Below are 17882 nucleotides of genomic sequence, written 5' to 3'. Positions count from 1 at the left end.
TGAGGACAGAAACCTAGTCAAATTTATTCATAGCACCAAATACTATATTAGGTGCTCAATAAATGTGTGTTGAATAAAGGCTAAGAATTGAGAGCTCATTGGTCTGGAAGAAATCGGGCCAGAGGCAACAGAAAGTGAGGTGGGACTTAAAGAATGGAAACAAGATTATTTATAAATCTGTCCATCTATTCAGTGAGCCCGCTGGGCCCCAAGCACTGTGTTGGACACAGAGCCTCTCTGGAAGGAACTCACAGCTTAGGGATAGAGGCAGATGCATGAAAAAAAAAAAAAAAAAAAAAAGATGGAATAAAAATAATAAAGTTAGAACAGGAGGCACAAAGGAAGAAGCTGTCCATGCTGCTGGTGCTGAAGGACAGGGGGAGAAGAGACAAGGCTGTGAGGACAGTGTTTGAGGGACAGGGAGAAGGAGAACAGCCATCAAGACCAAGGCTGGGATGCTGGGGACAGGAGCAGGTGTGAGAGACAGCACACTTCAGAACACCTCCTAACTCCGCATCTTCCCGTCACCCATGTCCACACGAAGTTCACAGGTGGGAAGCCAAGGCATTAGACACACGCACACCTTCTCAGGAGGGCTTGTCCACGTATCTGGACCCGGGGTGGTGTCCCAGGGACTGAACCCAGCGAGCTCTTCCTGTGACTAACTCTGCAGGAATCCTGATCCCCACATGCTGGTCTAGGGATATGGGTCCAACTTTATGTGGAAAATGATTTTAACTTTGAGAAGGGGCAGTCTTTAAACTGGGGAGCCCATAGCCACACTGTCTGCATCACAATGCCATCACCTTATGGAGGGAGAAAGGAGGGTAGGAGGATCTTCCTTTCATGGCTGGCTCCCTGGCCCTAAATGGGTTTACCCAACCAGGTGAGCTGGAGGAACAGTCCCCTGCACACAGGAAGGCGGGTTCTTCCAGCCAGGACATGCCTACCTCAGTGTCTGATCTGAGGCTGTATCTGTAATGCATGGTCTGAACACAGGCAAATGGAAATTAATGTAGTCTTCAAGCTGGGCTTCTCAGCAAGGTAACAAAATGTTGACATCAGCCTGAAAGTCAAATTAGGCTTTGCATTATGTGGTGTGACCTGAGGTGTTGACACCCTGGCCGTCTGCCTTCCGTGCTTCAGGAAGGCATGTGATCGGGAACAGAGCTCATGACTTCAACTGCTTCCCAGAACGCCCCTAGACGGTGAAGAATCCTTGGTGAGCAAACCTGTGATGTTGCTTCAGCCTCTTCCAGGAAATGTGCATCATGCATTTGGTCATTCTTCACACCATTAGGGAATGTCTACTATGTGTCTGATACCGTGATAGGTACTGGGGGGCAGCACATGACCTCCAGAGGTAGAACAGATATAGATCCAGCCCACAAAATCTTCCCAGGACCATGATGCTCTCTAGCTACCACCCCATAGCTCTCCTCCCTTTCCTGGCCAAGTTGGTTTTCCCATGTGTCCTCCCGGCCCCACCCCCAACCACCCTTCCGTCCACCTCGGGCTGCCTGTGCCCCCACCTGTCAGTGAAAACTGCTCCCACTAAAGACATCATAAATCTCCTCACTGTCACACCCACTGATGGGACTCTTTCCTCGGGTCACCCGACCTCTTTTGAATGTTCACTGTTGACACACCACACCTTTTTGAAATTCTTCCCTCTCTTGTCTTGTGTGTCACTGCTCCCTTATGGTTTTCCTACGACCCTTCGGACATAATTCTCCTTAAGCCCTCAAAATTCTCCCCATCTCCTACAACTATAGAACCCATGCTTAGTGGTAGAATACCTCTTGTGCTCCAGCTGCTGTCGGCTTCTCCAGACTCATCTCCACCTTGCTCACCCTTTTTCCCCATCCCCAATGCTACAGCAACCCAAGACCACACATGATAGCCCTCCCAGCCTCCTGCTGCCTCCTGCTGCATGTAGGATGAGTGCCTCCCACCCCGGGGAAGTCTTTCTCCTCCCCACATAGCCATCCACCCGAGGAACCTGGGCGGTTCTTCAGACCTAACCATTGACCACTTCCTCGGTGAGGTCTTCCCTGACCAGCCCCCACCCCCATTTGCTCAAGAAAGAGTCAACTACCCCCTCTCTGAACCACCTCAGCTCCCTGCACTCATTTCCACTATCGTGCTTGTCCCGATGTATTGTCACTGTTTCCGTGTCTGTCTTACCCACGGTTTCCAAAGTTCCTGAGGGTAGAGATTATATCTCACTCCTCTCTGCCTCTCTAGTTCCTTGAACATTGCCTGGCATTTAATTGAATTTTGAGAAATATTCATGGAGCAACTTTACGGAGCTTTTTGTGTAAGGGAAAAGATGCCCTTAGAGCTGCGTTTTTGAAGGATTTGGATTTTAGACATGAAGGAAATGGGGGATCCAAGTGCTGTAGCCGGAGAGAAAAGCAAGGAGAAAAGTACAGAGGCTTGAGGTCTTGAGAACAGATGGGGATGTGGGCTAGTCAGCTTCTCTCTGGTGTGGAGGGTGCAGGGAGTGTGTGGCAAACAGAAGAGAGCACTTCCTTGTTCCCAGGCTCCTCAGCCCCTCCCCAGCTGAGGGTGCATCCCATTCCTCAGAAAGGCTGGCCCTTCCCCAGCCCCCACTCTCATCCCATAACCAGACTCTGATTTTCTCCCATGAATTCACTCCCTCTCCAGCACCGCGAGCCCCTGGATGGAGGTTGGCGTTTATAGCCTGGCTGCTCAGACAAGGCTTACCCACAGGAAATAATTAGAGAACACAAGACAATACACAGTATAAGAGCTAACTGGCATATCACTGAGTGCCAAATGTATATTTTAAGTAATAACTGCAATAGGAGACCAATGAAAGGCATCACTGTTGGCTGTTTTTTCAGGGCAAGTTTATAAAGGAGGTGAGACTCCAGGGGTGCTCTGAAGAAGGGGAAAGCTTCAGAAATAGGCAGAAGGCATCCAAGCAGGGGATCCACATGGACCAAGGGACAGAGGAGGAAGAGGCTCAGCACCACAGTCCCTTCAGATGTGTAAGTAGATGGAGTGTGGTTTCCTCAGCCAGGAAAGTCCCTCCAACACCTCCCGCTGTTGAAAGGGATGCTACTGTCATTCCTTCAGCTTCTGCCTAGAAGCAATGGTGTGAGATCTCTTGCTCAACCCACTTAGAACTCTTGCTGTTGGCAATGTCTAGAGGTGATGAGGAAAACCTGAAATAGAAATGATATCTACTTTCCATGGAGCCCGTTGGGCAAAATGAAGACTGTGGGAAAGCATCTCTTCTGAGCTGTGGGCAGCCACCTCTGTGATGCTAATCCACTTGGAGCATGTTCCTCTGTTTCAGTGCGGGAAGCACCACAGTCAGGAGAGAGGCCTGATCACCGGCACTCAAGTGGCCCTTCCCGTCTCTGCTCAGATGCCAAAACAGGAAACAAACCAGAGGACCACACCAGGGCATGTCTAGGGAGCACTCAGGATTTCTTCCTCTGGTCTTGTGTCTCAGCCTATTTGGAGAGGACAAAGGGGGACCCTGAGGTCCAAGAAAAAAGTACGATTACCCAGGAAGTGAGTTAGTTGATGAGCAAGGAGTCCATCCCAAGCCCTAAAATATTTAAGCAGAAATGGGGAGTATGGGTTACCGATTTCTTTGGCATGGCGGTCATAGGTCCTTGCACAAGATGGAAGGCCAAACATTGGTCAAGTTATAACAAAGAATGCATAGTTTATCTTCATTTCTATTTTCTATCTTGATGAAAATTTTGTTTGTTCGTTTGGTTTTTTACTCTGCCACAAGATAAACAGAGCCATAGGGGCACCTGGGTGGCTCAGTGGATTAAGTGTCCAACTCTTGACTTCAGCTCAGGTCATGATCTCATGGTCTGTGAGATCGAACCCCAGGTTGGGCTCTGTGCTGACAGCTCAGAGCCTGCTTGGGATTCTCTCTCTCCCTCTCTCTCTGCCCCTTCCCTGTGCATGCTGCTGCTCTCTCTCTCCCTGTCTCTCTCTGTCCAAGGTAATTAAATAAACTTTAAAAAAGATAACTAGAACCATGACTCATATTTCACAACTTGTACAGTGATTTTATGTGCATTTGAGAGTTGGGGCATGTATCCTGCGGCTGTAATTTTTTTCCCATCTGGAAAGATGGCGGGGGTTTGTGTTCATGCACCCTGCAATGGTGGCTCCCCAATGTAATGTCTATGCCATGCTTGCTCTCCCACCCACCTCCCAGCCCATTAAAGGATGTAAATCTTAGAGGCTAAGCACCATTTTCACATCAGTCCCTGTCCATTCCCTTGGGGCAGGAACCATTAAGAAATAAAACCAGCTGTGCTGAAGAGCCCCCATGTACGGAAGGATGAACCCTCTTGCTTTGGTCACACTAACGCATCCTTTTTCAAACCTCCTTGAAAGGGTAAAACCTTGAGCTCTGCAAAGAGCTGCAAAGAGGCCAGATAAGTCGAGACATGAAGAAGGGTTTCTCAAAAGTGGCATGGGAAGTGGGGGTGGGTGGAGGGGAAGTGTAAGAGCCCAGTGCATAATGTTATGTTTTAAACCACATGCCTTTTTCCAGACTGGGTTATTAAATTAATTCAGAACTTATGTTCACACTTAAAAGATTTCTGTCATATTTTATGAACACGATGATCTCAGAGTAATTTGCACTGGAAATGTGTCATATTAAATCAGGGGCACTAATAAACTTTATTACTGAAACTCCACACGGATCAGACGTGGCAGATAAACCATCCTACTTTTGCACTCATATTCATGCCATTGAAATATGGCTCTTCCTATGGGAAAACATAAATAAAGTTGATAATATTCTCTCTGCCGCACCATAAATGTACCTATTCTAACCAGAGGGGTCATTGGCCAGTCTCGCCCTCCCACACGGGAGCTTATTCTAGGAGTGGGACAGATTGACCCAGGTAGAGATATTTCTTTGGGATTTTAAAACACTTTGACTTCTGCGACTTTATCACCTTCCATTCACACTGGCATGGCCCTTATGCCGGACCGTGTATAACTGCTAAGAATTGTTTTACAGGTACAAGTGCGGTATAAAAAGTATGGAGTGGTGACTTATGACACCTGAGTTCTTCTGGGTCTGCTACCAGCTGGCTCCGCAATCTGAGCACACATCAGACGGGATGGTGTAATAGGGAGAGCTTAGGCACTGGGACCGGAGCTTTATTTCCATTCTACAGATGCTTTTTGAAAGCTTAACGTGATCCAGGCCCTGTATAAGGCACCAGAGATGCAAGAATGAATAGGAATTCACTTAGAATCCCAACAGGATTATTTGAGAAACCAAATTAAATTATTATAAAATATGTACAAGTTTGTACAACTCTGTAGAAGGACTGTGATTTTTTTTTTAAATCCCTATAAAACAATTAACATCTAGGAATAGCCAAGTAAATTCAGAAGGGTGGGAGAAAGCTCGCCGCACCAGATAATACAAAGCCAAAATGTCCAAAATGATGTGGTGTTGGTCAACTCGTGTGCAAACTGTCAACGAACAAAGCCATGGATGTCAGAATCAGGGTGGAAAGAAGGGACGCAATTGGAAGTCTGTGTCGGGAGGATATGGACAAGTGGTGAAACATCTAGCTTCCCTACTACTGGGAAACCAGAAGTCTTTCCTCTGAAAAAAAAAAAAATAATAACCAACTAGGTCTGAAATCGGGCAGATGAGGCCATCATAGGACAGGAGCTAGGGACAGAGTAAAAATAGGGAAATTCAGTGATGGTCTACTCTTTACATGGTAAGGCATAAGACCTTCCACCCGCCCTATTTCTAGACCGTAAGTGGCCAAGTACACCCTCACATGCATCAACAGAATTTTGAAGCGGGACACTGGATGACACTTCTCGAGTAGGGGGAAAAAGACCTCCCAAATACTGACCCTAGAAGGATGAGGTGCCAAGGGTCACTGCAACCTGATCTGCACCCACAAACAGCCCCTCCCCCTACCCACAAACAGCCTCCACTTAAGTGCGAACAGAGAGCCAAAGATCATCAGACCCTTAAGGAAGTCCTTTTCATGGAAGATACAATCAAACACAAACATGAAAAAAAAAGAATTTTGAAGAAAAGCAGACCAAACAATAATATCCACAGGAGAGAAGATGATTTTCCAACCATAAAGCAAGAGTCAAATGCTATTCAAAACACTCAACCTGAAAATAAGAAAGAGTGACCCCTGGGTAGCTCAGTTGGTAAAGCGTGGGACTTCAGTTCAAGTCATGATCTCACGGTTCATGAGTTCAAGCCCTGCATCAGTCTCTCTGCTCCAGCACAGAATCCACATCCTCTATCTCCGTCTCTCTCTGCCTCTACCCTGCTCACGCACACACTCTCTCTCTCAAAAATAAATAAACGTTTTAAAAAACGATGGTGGATCAAGGTCTTAAAAGTTAGAAGGGGAATACAAAAATCAGTTGGATCTCCATACTCTAACAACAAAAACTCCAAACAAGAAACTAAGAAAATAATTTTATTTACAATGACATTAAAAAGAGTAAAATACTGGGGCGCCTGGGTGGCTCAGTCGGTTGGACGTCCGACTTCGGCTCAGGTCATGATCTCGTGGTCCGTGAGTTCGAGCCCTGCATCGGGCTCTGTGCTGACCGCTCAGAGCCTGGAGCCTGTTTCGGATTCTGTGTCTCCCTCTGTCTCTGACCCTCCCCCGTTCATGCTCTGTCTCTATCTCAAAAATAAATAAACATTAAAAAATTTAAAAAAAAAAAGAAAAGAAAAAAAAGAGTAAAATACTTAAGAATAAATTTAACCAAGGAGGCAAAAGACTTATACACAGAAAGCTACAAAACGTTGCTAAAAGAAATTAGAGACAAGGGCACCTGACTGGCTCAGTCAGTAAAGCACGCAACTCTTGATCTCAGGGTTGTGAGTTCAAGCTCCACATTAAGTGCAGAGATTACTTATTTAAAAAAAAAAAAATGTTTAAGGGGCGCCTGGGTGGCTCAGTCAATTAAGTGTCCAACTTCGGCTAAGGTCATGATCTCACAGTCTGTGAGTTTGAGCCCCATGTCAGGCTCTGTACTGACAGCTCAGAGCCTGAAGCCTGTTTCAGATTCTGTGTTTCCCTCTCTCTCTGACCCTCCCCCATTCATGCTCTGTCTCTCTCTGTCTCAAAAATAAATAAACATTAAAAAAATCTTTTAAAAAATGTTTAAAAAAAAAGATACAAAAATGGAAAGACAACCCTGTTCATGGACCGGAAGATGTAATAATGGTAAGATGACAATATTGCTCAAAGTGATCTACAGATTAAGCACAATCTCTATCAAAATCCCAAGAACATTTTTGCGGAAATAGAAAAATCTATCCTAAAATCCAAATGACATCACAGGGGACCCTGAATAGCCAAAACAATTTTGAAAAAGAACACTGTTGGAGGAGGTCTCACACATTCTGATTTCAACACATACTACAAAGTTATGGTAATCAAAACAGCACGGAATTGACACAAAGATAGATAAATAGACCAACAGAATGCAGAGCCCAGAAATAAATCCTAGAATGTATGGTCAATGATTTTTGGCAAGGATGCCAAGACCATTCGATAGTCTTCAACAAATGTTGCTGGGACAACTGGATATGCACATGCAAAAGAATGAAGTCGGATCCTTACCTTATGCCACATACAGTACAAAAACTAACTCAAGGGGCACCTGTGTAGCTCAGTAAGTTAAGCGTCGGACTTCGGCTCAGGTCATGATTTCACAGTTCGTGGGTTCGAGCCCTCCATCGGGCTCTGTGCTGACAGCTCAGAGCCTGGAGCCTGCTTCAGATTCTGTCTACATAATCTACACCCTCTCTCTACACCCCTACCCTGCTAGCACTCTGTCTCTCTCTCAAAGATAAATAATAAACATAAAAAAATTAACTCAAAATACATTAATGACCTAAAGAAAAGATCTAAAACTATAAAACTCTTAGAAGAAAACATAGAGGGAAAGCTTTATGACACTGGATTTGGCAATTATTCTTGGCTATGACACCAAAAATAGGCAACAAAAGAAAAAATAGATAAGTTTAATTCATCAGAATTAAAGCTTTTGTGCATCAATAGACACTATTAAAAGAGTGAAAAGAGAACCTACAGAATGGGAGAAAACATTAGCAAATCTTATATTTGATAAGAGATCGATATTCAAAATATATGTAAAGAACTCCTACAACTCAACAACAACAAACCCAGTTCAAAATGAGCAAAGGACTTGAATAGACATTTCTCCATAGAAGATCTACAAAGGGTCAATAAGCACATGAAAAAATGCCCAACACCACTCATCAGTAGAGAAATTCAAATCAAACACAATGAGATACCACTTTACATCCATTTGGGTTGCTATTATTTTTTTTTTAAGTTTTTGAGAAAACAGACAACAGCAAGTGTTAGCAAGGACAGAGGGCAATCAGAACCTTTGTGCACTGCTGTAGAAAATGGTACAGCAATTCCTCAAAAACATTAAACACATAATCACCATGTGAGCCATCAATTCCACTTCTAAGTATATACCCCAAAGAAGTGAGAGCAGGCACTCAAACAGACATTTGTACACCCAGGTTCACTGCAGCATTATTGACTGTAGCCCGAAGGCAGAAGAAAGCCAACTGTCCATCAACAAATGAATGGAGAAACAAAACATGGTACAGCCATATAATGGAATAGTCTTATTCAGCAATAAAAAGGAACAAACTCCTGTTACCTGAAACAATATGGATGAATCTCAAAAAGTCAGGCTAAATTAAAGAAGCCAGCCATAAGAGAGTAAATAGTGTATGATCCCCTTTATGTGGTATTTCTAATGAGGGAAAATCTGTAGAAACAAAGTCGAGCAGCAATTGATGGGACTAAAAGTGGCAACGGAGACTGACTTTCACTGGGCACCAGAAGACTTTGGGGGTGATGGACATGTTCTAAAACTGAGTGTAGGGATGGTTGTACAACTGTATAAGTTTACTGAACTCATTAAACTGTACAATGAAAATGGACGCATTTTATGGTATAGAAATTGTGTCTCAATAAATTTGTTTTTTAAAAAAAGTAGTGTTATTCTTCCCAACACTTACTATATTAGCTAACAAGCTTTGTTCTGAAATTCTGAAAGTGAGCAGGGAGGGGTTGCCAGGGCAAGGCAGGCAAAATGAAAAAGATCAAACTGTCCCCCTGAAGTACTTTATGACACCCAAAAGAAAGGCGTTGGGAGCAGCTCTGTCCTAAGACGGCCAGGAGCCAGGGTGGAGCCAGAGTTCCTCTTGGTACAATGGGAACAGGCACAGCCTACCCTGAGAAACTCCCAGGTGCTTCTCTCAACCTCTACTTGGGACATTAGAACACTGGTGCAAAGTGAAGTGAGCCCTGGGGACAGGGACAGTGTGCTTCTCCTCACTCCCTCACTGCCAATTTGCAGCCTGAAAGAGAAAGAAGAGAGTCTTTATCATAAAAGTCATAAGAGGAAAAGAGAGGAGCTGAATGTGTATGTGTGTGTGAGTGTGTGTGTGTGTGTGTGTGTGTGCACGCACGCAGGAGCACGCAGTTAAACCCATCTACAGAAACAGACTCGTTTGTGTGTATGACATAAAACACAAAGTTTCAACAAAATGATATTACATATTTTTAATTATAGGGAAAGGAAAAGATGGCAATACTCTCAAATACTATTCTTAGTTGTTAATTTTTAACTAGGAAATTAATGTTTAAAAAAAATTTTTCCCTTTCTACTTGGCCCACACACAAATCCAAGCTTTTGTGTAATGAAATGAATGCTAATGTAAATAAGATTTTTAAGATAAAAAGAGCCTAGAATGTTACTTTCAAAATGAGCACTGTTGGGGCACCTGGGTAGCTCAGTCGGTTGAGCGTCTGACTTCGGCTCAGGTCATGAGCTCACGGTTCCTAAGTTCGAGCCCCAAGTCAGGCTCTGTGCTGACAGCTCAGAGCCTGGAGCCTGCCTTGGATTCTGTGTCTCCTTCTCTCTCTGCCCCTCGGCTGCTCACAGTCTGTCTCTCTCTTTCTCTCAATAATAAATAAATGTTTTTTAATTGTTTTTTAATTTTTTTTTAAATGAGCCCTGTTGTTGAAAGAATGGACATACTAGGGGCGCCTGGGTGGCGCAGTTGGTTAAGCATCCGACTTCGGCCAGGTCACGATCTCGCGGTCCCTGAGTTCGAGCCCCGCGTCGGGCTCTGGGCTGATGGCTCAGAGCCTGGAGCCTGTTTCCGATTCTGTGTCTCCCTCTCTCTCTGCCCCTCCCCCGTTCATGCTCTGTCTCTCTCTGTCCCAAAAATAAATAAACGTTGAAAAAAAAAAATTTAAAAAAAAAAAAAAAGAATGGACATACTAGAAAAAGAGGAAACAAATTACAATCATTGGGTTAAAACAAAAACCTTCACTAGCTTCATTAGTTCGGAAATCAATGTTCTCTAACACACCCAGAGCTGTATGGTTGCTACTGTCCTTGTCACTAGTTCGCGTGCAAGAAGATGAGGAAGACCAAATAGGAGGAAATAAACTCTGTGTGGATGAAACGCCCAACGAACGTGGGTCGCCAAAGATCATTCTTGTGCTTGTATTTCCAGAGTGGCCAGTTCCATGATCAGATGAGGCAAATATTTATAGAATTTCTACTTTCCCATCATGCTTTACAGACATAACAAACGGTGCAATTCGTTTCTATGGAAAAGTTCGTTGAAAGCAAATGTAGAAACTATGCTTGACTCTGTGGCTCACCGGCCGTCAACCTATGCATGTCCTGGTTCATGCGTGTTGGAAATACGAAGAATGATTCTTACCTCTCAGGATTGTCAAGAATCAAACGGTGCAGTTGCCACAAAGAAGCCATCCAGTAAGTGGCAAATCTTTCTCCGTTTGGTTCCACCTCTCGCCCACTGCTCACCATCCTGCGTGCTCGCGTGCGCACACCCACTGCACACGTCTTACCCTGGGAAGCTTTGCAAGCATTTCCCAGGGGGAGACAGAAAGGGATCATTTTTAAGAAGGCCAAGCAAACACACACAAGATTAACACTGTAAAGGGCAGCTCTGCTCCCAGGAAAGAAGTGCTGGTTGCTGGAGGCAGCAGAAGGGACGACTTATTAGTCCCCTGCCCTGTCCCAGTTGTGATAGGAACAGGATAAGGGGGCACCAGAGCACCCAAATGTGGCCAGGCATCTGCTGAGTGAAAGGCAGTACCTGGTAAATGGGGCTGATTATGAGGTCAAGGTTTCATATTCAAGCCCCATCAGGAGATTTATCCTGGCAACAACCTTCCTCCTGGCCCTGACCCTGGCATACATGTGTCCCATTGGATGGAGAACTATGTCTGGGCGTTGGGAGGAGGAGCCACTAAAATGCAGTCTGTTCCCATTATCAGGAAGGAAAACAACAACAACGACAACAACAACAAACTCAAAACAGTGCTCCTATGGACAGTAAAGGCCAGATATCCTTTTCAAATATCAATATCTGACAGGGGCTGTAACAAAGGAGGACCTGGAATATAGAGAACTGTGTTCCTTGGAGAAAATATTCAGCTGCTCTAGTAAAAGTCAAAATAATAGTGACTTAAGCATGATAGTTCATTTTCCTTGCACCTAAGAATCAAAGTGTAAATAATCTGGGACAATAAGGCAGAGTCACATTATCAGGAACCCAGGTTCCTTCGAGCATGTGGCCCTGACAGACTCAACGTGTGGTTTGCATTTTGCAGTCTAAGCTGGTTACTGTACCTCCACCATTCTGCATACATTCCAGCCAGAAGAAAGGGGAGAGAACAAGGCAAGGCACCATTTTCCCCTCGTGGTTAAAGGCACAGCTAGAAAGCTTTGCCCATTACTTGAGTTACATCCCAATGACAAGAACCAAGTAACAATGTCATGAACGGTTCAATCCTGCACCACAAATCTGACTAACCCCCCAAATACATTTCATCCCACACTAGTCCAATCTATTATTTCCTGATGCATTTAGTTTCTGCTCATCAACATATTTTCTAGGATGACTGACTCATCCTAGGTTGCCCAGAACCTTTGTGGTTTGGTCACTGAAACTCATGCATCCCACAAAACCCCTCAGTCTCAGGAAAACCGGGACAGTCGGTCAACCCATAATGATATCTAAGTGTCATCATCTTCTGCTGACATTTATGTGTTTAGACCAACAAGATGCAAAACGCTGAAAAAAATTTTAAAGCAGCCATTGTAGTTCTGGAAAGTTCAAGTGGAGAGTCCAATGCTACAGCTCAGCAAGATGTACCCAAGCAGTAAATGTGGCCAAACCAGGTCCCCCTGGCTTTCATGGCATCTTCAGTGTGGAAAGGAATGGCTATGAGTCAGCTCCCTCTTTTCTGGGCTCCCTGGAACAGTCTCTTCCAGAAATATTTTAGATGAATTACCAAAGGAAAAAAAGGGATTTGGGCTGTGGTTCTCAAACCACAGTGCACTTAAGAACAACCTGAGGAACTTGTTAAAAGTATGCTTTCCTGAGCTCTCTCCCCAGAAAGTTTAGCTTGGGAGAGTCCAAAAAGCAGTCTTTGTAACAAGAACCCCAGGCAATGCCGATACATGTAGTTAGTGGGTGGACCGCACTTTTCCAAACTCTGGAGTGGGGGGGTGAGCCCCGAGAGTTGCCCTCCACTGTCTTTGCAAGTAAAGCAGAACCGTGCGGTAATGAAAAGGGAAGCACTTAGTGGCAGGACTGCTGTTATCTAAAAAGATGATCTAAAATGTAAAAGATTTACATTCCTGTAAACCTTGAGATTGTTGGAGTACCTAAGACAGAGCACAGCTCGGCTAATCAAGACAACTATGCTCTACATACATACATGTGCTGTGTCATACATTTAGCTAGAATGTATACAGGCGATGGCATAAATGAGGTAACAGCCACTAACGTGACAGTATATAACAGGTGTTCAATAAGCATGTATTCATGTGTATACCACAGGTGGTACGTTTACCATATATATATATATATATATATATATATATATATATATGTTAACAAACCCACAGTCCCATTTTGACCATGTTAAATCTGAGATGGCCATAAAATAACCAAATACAGTTGACAAATGGGACATTGGATATAGGAGCTTACAGCTCTGGAATTTGGTCAGGAGTCGGGTCAGGGCTAAAGATACAGATTTAGAAAGTGATCCACATAAAGCTTCCAGAGTTTCAATAAAGCACAAGCCATGGGGGCTGGGGTTTTAATGCCAAGTCAAGGTCAAAGGCCCCATGGCCTCACTAGCATGAACCAGGCTCTCTACATGAAACCAGGAACCAGTAAAACTTAGGCTATCCATAAACAGAAATTAGAATGTCTGTTTATCAGCTCAGGATATAGTTCCAAGGCCATGTGTGGAAGTCCTTTGCCTCTTGAGGTAAAAACCCTAATTCGTTATCCCTCAGTACAGAAACGCATAGGCCTCAGGCAGAGCCAAGCACGGGATTATCCTATAACCTAAGACATCAACAGGAAAAACAATTCTCACAGACAACATCACCAGGGGAAGATGCACTCAGACCAAAATCATGAAATGTGTAAGGAAGGCCGAAACCAGGGTAAGCAATCTATAAACCCCACACTGCCACACCCATCACAAAAAAAGAGGGAAAAAATTACATCTGCAGAGCCAGAGATAATAGAACAATCTGAAAGGGACTTTGAAATTGGCTCAGTGGAAAATAGAAAATCATTTAAGGGTTTTGAGAAAAACCTGGTCATGCTGAAAGTAGTGTTTTAGAATGACTAGGGTGGCCGTGACATGGAGAAGTTTGAGCCTGGAGCAGCAGGAATAGCGAAGTGGGTTTATAACATCTACCGACAGGTAGTGTTCTCTTCCTCTTCTGAACTCTCTTGAAATTAACTGGCATATCTCTTATGACCCTATGACCTCACCACTTTATTCTGTGTTTTTGTAGCTACTTTCACATATATAAACCACATAAAGGAACTCAAAGCTCCTTGTAGCAAGATACATAAATAGAGAGTTACATAGATAGAGAAGTAGATCATAGATAGATGATAGATAGATAGATAGATAGACGCCTTTGTATATACCTCATAGCACTTAACATAGTGTTCTGGGCACAAGGGAGATGTTCATAATGTTTCATTAATAAACAATCTGAAAATGAACAAGAGCTATGTTAGAAACTGATTGATCAGAACCTTGCTCTAACAGCAGCTGGAGCATAAAACCAAGCTGATGGCACATGATTGGTTCACCTCCCTAGGACCTGATAGGCTCCTAAACTTGTTCTCTTCTTAGCCTATGTGTATATCATCTGTCAATGTATTAAAAAGTCAGCTGAATTCAGTGACAGCTTTAAGCCCTGTAGCACTGATGAAAATCTTTTGCTATGTGTGGATTTCCCTGGTGCAGATTGCTATGTAACCTGTCTTCCTCTTCAAATTGATTGTCAGTCCATAGACATTTGACTAATCATTGTAGTAGGCCTTGCCCTAAATCTGACTACCCCTTTCCTAATTAGTTAGAACCCTTCTCCTTCCCTCTTTGAGGAAAAGGTCCTCTGTAATGCCCAAGCCCTGGAAAACAGCAAAAACTTAAGAACTTGCATAGGGACACAAACCTGCCACATTGACTAGCATAATACCAAAGATTTTAGGACCTCTTGTGAGGCCCAGAGTTATGCTCATTTCCAAAGCTTTCCTCATTACGGTGGTGATGATAATAATGATGATGACTGTGATGCCAAAGACACAAAGCTATCTTTTATTGAACACCTAACATTTCCAGGCATGATACTAGGCATCTTTAGTACAATTAGCATGTAATCCTCACTAGAATCCAGTTAGGAAGGTACTGGCATGTCCATCTTACAGATGAGAAAATTGAAGATGGACAGGTTAAATGAAGTCACTTTTTGTAAAAATCTAGTAGGCATCAAAGCCAGGACTCAAACCGAAGTCAGTCTGAATGTAGTTTGCATTCTTTCCACTTCCCCACACTGCTTCCACTATATATGCCCATGCTCCAACAAAACACCCAGGGGCATCCAGACATTTTGAATAATTATCTCAAGGACTTCAGACGATGTACATGTGTTTTAGAGTTGGAACTGTTTCCCATGAGACTGGAAACATGAATAGGCTCCAGCTTTGTGAGTTTTTATTCCAATTCCATTCATGGCTCCTTCAAGAGAATGATAAATAAATCTGGTCTTATTGTGCTCCTTCCATTTTGCTCCACAGAGAATGAGCTGATCCAGTCCAGCTCTTGACTTTTGTGTTCCAATTTTTTAAAAAAATTTCTAATGTTTATCTTTAAGAGAGACCGCACACATGGGGGGAGAGGCAGAGGTGGGGAGACAGAGAGTCCAAAGCAGGCTCCATGCTGTCAGCACAAAGCACATCACAGGGCTTGAACCCATAAACCAGGAGATCATGACCTGAGCCACAGTCAGCCACTCAACCAACTCAGCCATCCAGGTGCCCCTGTGTTCCCATTTTAAAGCCAATTACCCACCCACATAGCCAAAACAACTGCAAACAAATAGTTCTGAAATGTTAATGGACTTCTTTGGGGATACAGAGTAAGGCCATAATAGAAAAATCATATTTATGGCACATTCTAGTACTTTCATCATTGAAATGGTGCACTGCCAATGTGGTCCAAACACATTGTACTGGCTTGCTTTCTAGACTCAAAGTAACTGCAGAATTAATTATTTTAAATGGTTTCAAGAATCTTCAAAAGAGCAATGTTTTAAATTATTCTACTAACCACATGACCATCAATAAGACAAAGGAGAAATAAACTGTGGTCAATTCACACTGCAATATTATAAATTAGTAAAAATGGATGAATTACAGCTACTTCCAACAACATGGATGAATCTTAGAAACAAAATTACCAGGTATGCCAAGAAACAAGATCAAGTGACTCAAAATCCAAAGGGGGAAAAAAAAGCAAATGATAGAAAAAATAGTGATGTAGATTAATTAGTTATTGAATAGCAAATTTAAAATAACTATTTTTAATATGTTCAAGAAATTAAGGAATAGATAGAAAATTTTACCAAAGACCTGCAATCTGTTAAGGGAAGAGTCAAACGGAAATCCTAGAACTAAAACAATAAAATTATTGAAATCGAGAATTAACAGATGGGTTCAAAAGTAGATTAGATAGAGCTAAAGAGAGGATAATAAAGCACAGAGGGAAAAGAATGAAAAATGAGGGACAAGGGGGGAGCATAAGAGGTCTAGAGACATGGTAAATACATCCAGCATATTTGTCACTGGAATCCCAGATGCAGAGGAGAGAAATAATGGGATAGAAGCAATTTTCAAAGAAATACTGGCTGAAATTTTTTAAAAAAATGATGAAAGACATCAAGCCACAGAATAAAGAATTTCTACAAACCCCAAATAAGATTAATACAAGGAAGACCGCATTTACATAATCACAGGAAAACTGCTAAAAACCAAAGCCAAAGAGAAAAATCTTAAAAGTAGCCACAAAGGGAGAAAAAAAAAAACCACATTTTTTTTCAAAAGGATAAAAATAAAACTGACAACTAAGCAATAGAAAAAATGGAAACCATAAGATAGTTAAAGGAAATGTTTAAAGTGCTGAAAGAAAGTAATTGCTAGCCTAAAATTCTATACTCAGTGAAAATATCCTTCACATGTAAGACATAATAAAGACATTTTTAGACAAAAACTCAGAGAATTTACCATTAGCATATCTGAATTAAAAGAAACACTAAAAGGATTTTTTCAGGCAGAAGATAAATACTTCCAGATGGAAACGCAGTAATGCAAGAAAGGAGAACAGCACCTTTTCTAAAATTTACGGATAAATCTAAGTTCATTGTATATTGTATAAAACAATAATACTAATATTCCGTGGAGTTCAAACTATATAGAGAATTAAATATATATTAACAATAGCACAAAAGACTGGGGAGGAGTAAATGGAGTTAAAGTGTTATAAGGTTCTTACATTGTCCAGGTGAAAGAAGTACTCATTTAAGGTAGGTTATAACAAAACAATGATACATGATGCAATATCTGAATAATAAAGAATAATAAAAGAATGTACAAATAACAAACTAATAGAGTAGGGAAATGCAATAATTTTTTTAATTGCCTGATTCATCCAAAGAGAAAAAAAAGGAGAACAAAATTAACAAAAAACACATGGAACAAATACAAAGTAAATAGTAAGAAGATAGGTTGAAACCTTACTATCAGCAATTAGTTTAAATATAAATGGACCAAATTCTCCAGTTAAAAGACAAGGATTCTGAGACTGGATAAAAATAAATAAAATCCACCTGTATGTTATAGGCATACCTCAGAGATATTGAGGGTTTGGTTCCAGACCAATGCAATTAATACAAATATCGCAAAGAAAAAAAATCAGATGGATTTTTGGGTTTCCCAGTACATATAAAAGTTATGTCTACACTGTACTATAGTGTATTAAGTATGCAATGACATTGTCTAAAAAAACCAATGTACATATCTTGATTTAAAAAACACTTTATTGTTGGGGCACCTGGGTGGCTCAGTCAGTTAAGCGTCTGACTTTAGCTCAGCTCATGATCTCACAGTTCATGAGTTCGAGCCCCACATCGGGCACTGACAGTGCAGAGCCTAGAGTTTGCTTTGGATTCTGTGGTTTTCCACTCTCTCTCTGCCCCTCCCCCATTCATGCTCTGTCTCTCTCTCTAAAATAAATAAACATTAAAAAAATACTTTATTGCAAAAAATGTTACCCATCATCTGAGCTTTCAGTGGTCACAAATCAACAAATATAATGGTATATGATAAAGTTTACATGATAAACTTTGTATGATAAAGTTTAATGATAATGATAAAGTTTAAAATA

This window comes from Leopardus geoffroyi, chromosome B1 (genome assembly GCF_018350155.1).
Source record: "Leopardus geoffroyi isolate Oge1 chromosome B1, O.geoffroyi_Oge1_pat1.0, whole genome shotgun sequence".
In the NCBI taxonomy this organism is placed as follows: domain Eukaryota; kingdom Metazoa; phylum Chordata; class Mammalia; order Carnivora; family Felidae; genus Leopardus; species Leopardus geoffroyi.
This window is presented reverse-complemented; position numbering follows the sequence as displayed.